The sequence below is a fragment of the Dipteris shenzhenensis genome, chromosome 7 (assembly GCF_047967505.1).
Source record: "Dipteris shenzhenensis isolate YYH24624 ecotype China chromosome 7, Dip_SZ_1.0, whole genome shotgun sequence".
NCBI classification, from domain to species: domain Eukaryota; kingdom Viridiplantae; phylum Streptophyta; class Polypodiopsida; order Gleicheniales; family Dipteridaceae; genus Dipteris; species Dipteris shenzhenensis.
The window spans coordinates 2,862,121-2,870,199 of record NC_141602.1 but is presented as its reverse complement, the minus strand read 5'-3'; positions in this window follow the sequence as shown (position 1 = coordinate 2,870,199).

Below are 8,079 nucleotides of genomic sequence, written 5' to 3'. Positions count from 1 at the left end.
CGGCAGCGAGAGAGGGGGAGGGGGGGGGAGAGGGAAGGGGGGAGGGGGCGGGGGCAGCGAGAGAGAGGGGAGGGGGAGAGAGAGAGAAGGGGGGGGGCCGCGGCCGCTGCCGCGGCAGCGAGAGAGGGAGGGGGGGGGGGAGAGAGAGAAGGGGGGTAGCGAGAGAGAGGGGAGGGAGAGAGAGAGGGGGAGGGGGGGAGAGGGAAGGGGTGGGGAGAGGGAAGAGAGAGGGGGGGCCACTGCCGCGGCAGCGAGAGAGGAGGGGGGGGAGAGAGAGTAGGGGGGAGATGCGAGAGCGAGAGAGAGGGGGAGGGAGAGAGAGAGAGAGAGAAGGGGGGGCCGCTGCCACGGCAGCGAAAGAGAGGGAGGGGTGGAGAGAGAGAGAGAGAGGGGGGGGAGAGAGAGAGAGAGGGGGAGGCCGCTGCCGCGGCAACGAGAGGGAGAGAGGGGGGAGAGAGAGAGAGAGAGGGGAGGGGGGGAGATCGCGGCAAGTGAGAGAGAGAGTGGGGAGGAGAGTGGGGAGCGCAAGTGAGAGAGAGGGAAAAGGTGAGGAGAAAGGGAGAGAGAGAGAGAGAGGGGAAATGAAGAGGAGGGGAGAGAGTAGACTAAGATGAGAGAAAATGTAGACTAGAGCAAAGAGGAAAGAGAGGAAAGAGAGAGAGAGAAACTACGATCGAGATAGAAAATCTTACCAATGAAGAGGAGAAATGAGTGGGCGACGATCGAGACAAGATGAAGAAGCTATGATCAATGAGGCATATGAGAGGAGATTGGTATGTGATTTAGTCTAAACTTAAACAAACAAAACTATAAACCTTGGTGTTTGATGAAAATTTAGAGAGGAAGGGCACAAGAGAAAGTACGATCGAGATAAAAAATCTTACCAATGAAGAGAAAAAATGAGTGGGCGACGATCAAGAAGAGATAAAGGAGAGATGTTTTGATGGAAGAATTTGGGAGCTACGATCAATGAGGCATATTAGAGGAGATTGGTGTGTGATTTAGTTGAAACTTAAAAAAACAAAACTATAAACCTTGGTGTTTGAAAAGAGAAACATGTGGAAACTAGAATTTCAAATTTCCCGCCTTTTTTTAAACTATGAATCCTTGTGTTTGAAAAGACAAACGTGTGAAAACTTGAAAATTGTGATAAAAGACAACCTTGTGTTTCAAAAGACAAACGCGTGGATGTGAAAATTGTGATAAAAGACAACCTTGTGTTTCAAAAGACAAACGCGTGGATGTGAAAAGACAAATGTATGCTAAAAGCAAAACTTGTAGAAACTTGAATTTTAAATTTTTCTTTGTTTTTGAATTTAAAATGAGTTTCACTTTCATTTTTGATTTACTAGTTTAATTTAGACTATAATGCATTTTGTTTTGGAATATAAAGAGTATAATTTTAATTTTATTACATTTTAAATTAAAAGTTTAAAAGTAGTTTAACTTATATTCGTTATTATTACTTTAATTTATTTCTTTTTAGGGAGAATATTCGTTATTATTACTTTAATTTATTTCTTTTTAGGGAGAATTAATATATTCTTCTAGGTAAATATTAAATTTTTAATTTTAAGTCTTGTTTTCTTTATTTTACGTTATTTTTTCATAAACTTTAAGTTAAACTACTTTATAGTTTTTATTATTCAAATTTATTAAGATTTTAATTATTAATGTGAATGTTCAATTCTTATGAGTTGTAAGTAAATTAGTTTTTGAAAATATAAATTTTATCTTTTTTAAAATGAGAAGGAGAAGGGAGAGAGAGAGAAGGGGGGGCCGCTGCCGCGGCAGCGAGAGAGAATGGGGGGGGAGAGAGAGAGAAAGGGGTGGGAGGATGGGAGTGGGAGAGGGAGTGGGAATGGGGAAGGTGAAAGAATGGATGTGGGCGTGGGAGTGAGAATGGGGAAGGTGGGGTGGGAGGATGGGGGCGGCAGCGAGAGAGAAGGGGGGGGAGAGAAGGAGGGGAGAGAGAGAGAGAAAGGGGTGTGAGTTTAAAAAAGATAAAATATAAATTTTATCTTTTTTAAACTCACAACCTTAGTGTATTAAAAAGAATAATGGAAAATAGATTATTTTTTGCTTTTAATTCGCAACCTAAGGATATTAAAAAGAACAATGGAAAAGAAATTATTTCTTGCTTTTCTTCGCTTCGACGGTTGGTGTAGTCTAGATTAGCATAGATTAGTTTGTCCTTAGAGGAGAGAACTCCAAAAAAACCAATCAAAGCCATGCTCAAAATTTCCCGACTAGTTCCTAATCGGAGTCAGTCCATTCGTTCACATTCGGTTTCACAGTCACAACAACCCTACCATTTAAGCAACGATTAAGGTTTTTAAACTTTCAAGATGATTGAAAGTTGTATCAGTGGACATGACAGATTACAGTTGTGGAAGTTGACAGAGCATTTTACACTTATATCAGTTGCGGGAGTTGACAGAGCATTTTGTACTTATATATGACAGACTTCAAATTTGTATTCAGAGATCATTGTAAATCCTTATTTTTTTTCACATTTATGCTCTAAGCCTTGTAAAGCCTTTTAGGCTATTCCCAAAGCATTTATGCTCTAAGCCTTGTAAAGCCTTTTAGGCTATTCCCAAAGCATGAAATTGATACTTATATGATTGGGAAGAATAAAAACTTGAGGTGTATTAATGGGACTCATTGTACTTTTGATTTTTCAAAGTAATTGTAGTTTGTCAAAGTACTTAAAATTTGTGTTATGCTTGAATACAGGATGGATCTTGAGGCTACAGCATTTGTCAATGGCATGACATTGAAATACAATGGAAGAATTTATGCCCCAAAGGACTTCACAAACTGGACAGTTGTTGACACAACAAAGAAAGCATGGTTCTTGGTCTTAAGTAAAGGAAATCTCATTCTAGTGATGACAAAGAGAGAGTTGGAGAAAGATGAGTGCGCATCAAATGTATCTTTCTCAAAGAGCAATTTGATTCAAGGGGGCACCTTAGTAGGAATAAAAATTGAAAAAGACAGCAGTACAATGATGATTTACACAAAGTCAAGAATGAGCAACAGATCGTTTCTTCTTTCTAAGAAAGATGCAATGCACTTTGTGATGCCACCGCCAAAAGCACCTAGATTTCCTGAATTGGTTCCTGCATTGGAGATCCTTCAACATGTGTGGGAGGAATTTCCCATTGAGGAAGCAAGAAAAATGCAGTCAAAGATTATCCTTGAATACTTTCAAGGTGTCATCCAACAAGGTTCAACTTCATTGGAGGGACCTAAGGTGCAAGAATCCACACATGAGAAAGGAAGTGATGAGACACGCCATGTAGATTTGGTTCATGGTAATACAAATGAGAGAGGAAGTGGAGTGGATGAGACAGAATACATTGTAGCAATGGATGAGGGTCTTGTACACGTGGATGCTTACAAGGGATCTACATCTGAGACAGGAATTGAATTGGTGGAGACCGGACATGCACATGCATCTCAGACAGAAATTGAATTGAGTGAGACACGACATGCATCAAATAAGACAGGACATGCACACACATCTCTTGCTCATGGTATTACTCACTTAGATGGTGTAACTCATGAAGTTGGAATAACAGAACAAGTGAAGCCCTTAAGTATACCTGAAGTTGAGGCAATAGAAGAAGAAGTAGGGCGATCTAAAGCAGTTCACATTGAGCCTCTAAAAAATAAACCTCGACGTCAAATGCAAAAGGCAAGTACTTCACGAGCTACAGTTCCAAGTCCTATAACTGGAAAAAGAGGTCGTTCATATACAAAGAAAGGGCAAAGAAGAGAAGAGGAAGAACATGAAGAGGATGCGGAGGGTCTTGAAATGGAGTCAGATCTAGAAGCAGAAATGTTATCAATGAAGAACCTAAATCTTCGCTTGAATGAGGCTGTGACAGATGAGGATCTAGGATATATATGGGGCCAAAAGACTCAAGTTATACATGCTTCAACAGTGGTCAAAGCAAGTGTCTTCACCAACAGCAGGACCTTAGATACAGCCTATGCTGAAAAGATTTTTCAGGCTTTGATTGATGGAAAAAAACCAGTTGTTTCTAATTTGGTACTCCGTCCAAGAACATTTTGGCCAGTCATGGGAGATTATAGTCAATCCATCAATTTCTCTCAGCCTATAGATTTTGAGATGCAATTCACTAAGTTCCTCGGAAAACAAGTTCCCTCACTTCAAGAAGGACAGAGTTCAGTGAATGATCCAGAACGACATATAAGGGATGCCAAGAGAAATTTCTTAGCTCATTGTACATTTGAGGCAATAGATGATCAGCACTATGCCTATGCTTGTAATGAGCGCTCTAGAGATGCATACAAGAAAGGAGAAATTACTTATCAAACTTTCGCGAGTGTGCCTCAATTTCACTACTATTCTGCATGCATCTGTATCTTCAAGAACGAGAAAAAATATTTGATTGAGTCGGAAAGACTTAATCATGACATTTATGCACTACGAAAAATCACCTCCACTTCAGAGATGTTGCTCAAAGCTAGGACCATATGGAAAACTTTTAATTCTCCTTTGACCACTCTCAAAAGAACTGCAACTAAAGTGGAAGCGGATAATCTTGTTGACTTCTACACATTCTTGAGTGCCATTGTACCAAGGGGAAAGCAGGAAAGAGCTGAGGTGATTACAAGCTTCAAGACAGTAAGGGATAGGTATCAAGACTACACAAGCATACTTTTCCGTAGTGATGAAGTTTTTCATCAGATCAAAGACGTGTGTCTTGCATGTGAGAAAGGAGATGTTACATATGAGGCTCCATCATTGATTAAAGAGAAGGCAAAGAAGATTGAGAAAAAAGAGATGACAGCTCGGATGTGGAGGCCTTTAAGAAACCTACCAGATAAATACGCAAGTCTTGCTGCAGAGAAATTAATGTCCAAAGAATGGTTTTTTGACAAAAAGGATAAAGATCATTGCATGGAAGATAACATCATCCAACAGGTCAAGCGTGATGCAGTAAAGAGTGCAATTGAATATTTATTGGTAGAAAAAAATATTCCAATCAGCCAATGTAAAATTGATCATAACATTGTGAGGCAAATGGCATCAGCTTTACCGTCAGCTAAACAGAAGGCTTGGGCGCATAAATGGGTGAAGGTAGAAGATGATGGATCTGAAATTACTCCCTCTATGAGAAGTGACATTCCGAAAAATGTGTATGCATATGCACAAAAAGTCATCAATAACCACACTCTCAGAAAAGAAAAGACTTTGAACAAGGGCTTTTATTTCATACATGAAATCATTTCAGATTCTGGAAAGAGTGTTGAGTGCAAGGGAGTTTCATTGAGTGATTTTTTGTCCGACGACACTGCTTGGGAGAGACCTCAGCTTTTCTTTGTCTATGAAATATCAGCGGATGACATCCATCCACTCCTTGACAAAATATTACATACCACCATTGGTAGAGTGGGACAATGTAATATAGTCATATTTGTTGATAAAGATGACAAGGAACAAATGTCTGCTACCCTAGAAAAACAATATGGCAATGAGCTCAAGATTTACAATGGGATATACTCAAGAAAAAGGGACAAGAGAGAATGCGGTCTCAAGATACAGAGTCTAGAAACCTTTTTCTTGTGCATGAAGAGCCCTTACAATGATCACTCCTTACAAAACAATATAAGAGGGAATGCAAAGAGATTGCAACTACTGCTGGAAGAGCATGAAGCTCCAAGTCCCCTCCATCGCAACGCAAATCACTATGAAAGGCCAGCAAAAAGTGCTGATCTTTTAATTAGTATGATGGAATTTTTGCTACCGTCCGGATGGGAAGTCACATTGTGCCGAATGGGATATCTGTTTGAAGCTCTTATCAGAAAAGGACACAATGTAAATATTATTGAGAGCCCTGCTTGCTTGGAATACCTTGATACCGTGGCTTCTCTCACAATAAAGTTCGATAAGAAAGGTCCGATCTCACATGAAGAGGATGACATAGAGCAGATCATGTATGATGAGAGCAAGAAAGATGATGAAAATGATCAAAGCTCTGGATATAATAGTGAGGACACCAGCGATAGCAAGGAAGCAGAAGAAGATGGATATGACACTGACCTTGCCTCTGAAGGTTACATAAAAAGACCACGAAGATATGTAGAGGTATGAAGACTTATGTTTAATTTTCTTTATTCATTTAAAGGTCTTTTTAAATTTATAATTAATTTAAAATTTTGGATCTCATAATTATTTTATCCTTTTATAGGAGAAGGGAGAGGAGGAGGATGAGGAGGACATAGTTGGAGCAGAGAATATAGAAAGCTCATCTCAAGAAAGCAAAGCTGCTCTGGCTATCCATCGGATGACTCTAGAAAATAATCATACATTGCAGCAAATGGAGAAGTCATTTCAAGTTAGGTTTCAAGTTCGAGAACAACCTCTTACTTTTATATTCGATGAAGAGGACATTTCAATCCTCATAAACTTCAAGAAAGAGGTCAATGACAAGGTTATAATAGCCATCCTCAGGTTTGACACAAACTTTTTACTGACTTTATGCTTTGTATTTCCATTGGATCAAATGAACTAATATTCTTTTCTTTTTATTGCAGTATGGTTTTACAACAGCTTCCGCTATATATACAAAGATGTGCATATATGGTCGATCCTCTTGTTTCTAGTGTACTTAGCAATAAGCAGAAGACCATAGATGACGTTTTTAAGTGGTTGCAACCTATTGATTTGACTGCGGCACGAGTTATCTTTACCGCATATCACGAGGAGTGAGTATCAATCCCTACCTAGCTTATCTCTTACATTGTGGAGGATTATATCAAATAATAATTATTCTTAATTGATAATGCAGCTTGCATTGGAGCTTGGTAATTGTGGACATCTTAGCCAAGCAATGCTTCTTTGTCAATTCAATAGCATCTATCCATGGCAGTGTGTCAGAGTAAGTATAACCTACTTGTGTCATAATTATGTCAATGAGATGCATCCTATGCAATGCGCACATTCATTTATGTTTTCTATTTTGATGTGTAGATCTGCTCGAAAGTTGGTAAGTGCTATAGATGCACTTATGCAAATGGAGGGTGACTTGGAAGATCAAATAGAGTATGTAACATGCCCTGCAGCGAAGCAGAATGATGACCACAGTTATGGGTGGAGAGTTGGATATAACTGCTTCTTGCTCTTTGCTCAAATTTTTGATTTGAGAGGCGGTGAAACCTCATTGTCCACATATACAGACTTGCATCTATATGCATTTATGTCATCTATCATTAAGGCATTTATTGATAACGTGGTGGAGCATCCAGAGGAAACATTGGTTGCTACGTCCATAAGTTGTCCTGATGTAACCGCTGTTGTATTGGACGAAATGGAGAGCTCTTCTGAGGTTAAGGTCATCATTAGCAAGCAACCTCGTGTTTTGACTTTTGGTAGCGAGGAAGTTACAATCCTCTCCGACCCTTTGAAAGAGGCTAATGACAAAGTCATGATGGCCATCCTCAGGTTTGATATGAACATCTCTTGACTTGATACTTCAATCATTTGATTCAATCTGCTTCTAACATTTGTTTATTTATTGCTGCAGTACGGTTATATCTCATTTTCCTAGATCAGTACACAATCGCGTCTGTATGCTCGATTCTCTTCTTTCAGCTGTACTTAGTGATACCAAGAAGACAGTAGATGATGTTTGTTCAATTCTACCCTTTAGACTTGGATGGCATACTACTTGTCTTTATGCCATACTATGAGAAGTAAGTATGGTCTCAATCTTTCTTTTACTCTCTTATTTATAATATTGTGTCAATTAATACTTAATATTGTGATAAATCTTATCGCTCTTTATTGGTGATGTAGTTCACATTGGAGCCTGATAGTATGAGACCTTGATGACAACCATTGTTGGTTTGTCAACTCAATTACAGGCTTTCACGGGGTGTTCAAGTAAGTGTTCTTTTATCATATCATTATGAACATGCATCAAGTTACTATTTACTACACAAATTCACTTTGTCATATGTCATGATGAACAGGTCTGCAAACAAGTTAGTTTCTGCGATTATGAAAATCAGGGAGCATCAGGACCAACCGAATTTCCAGAC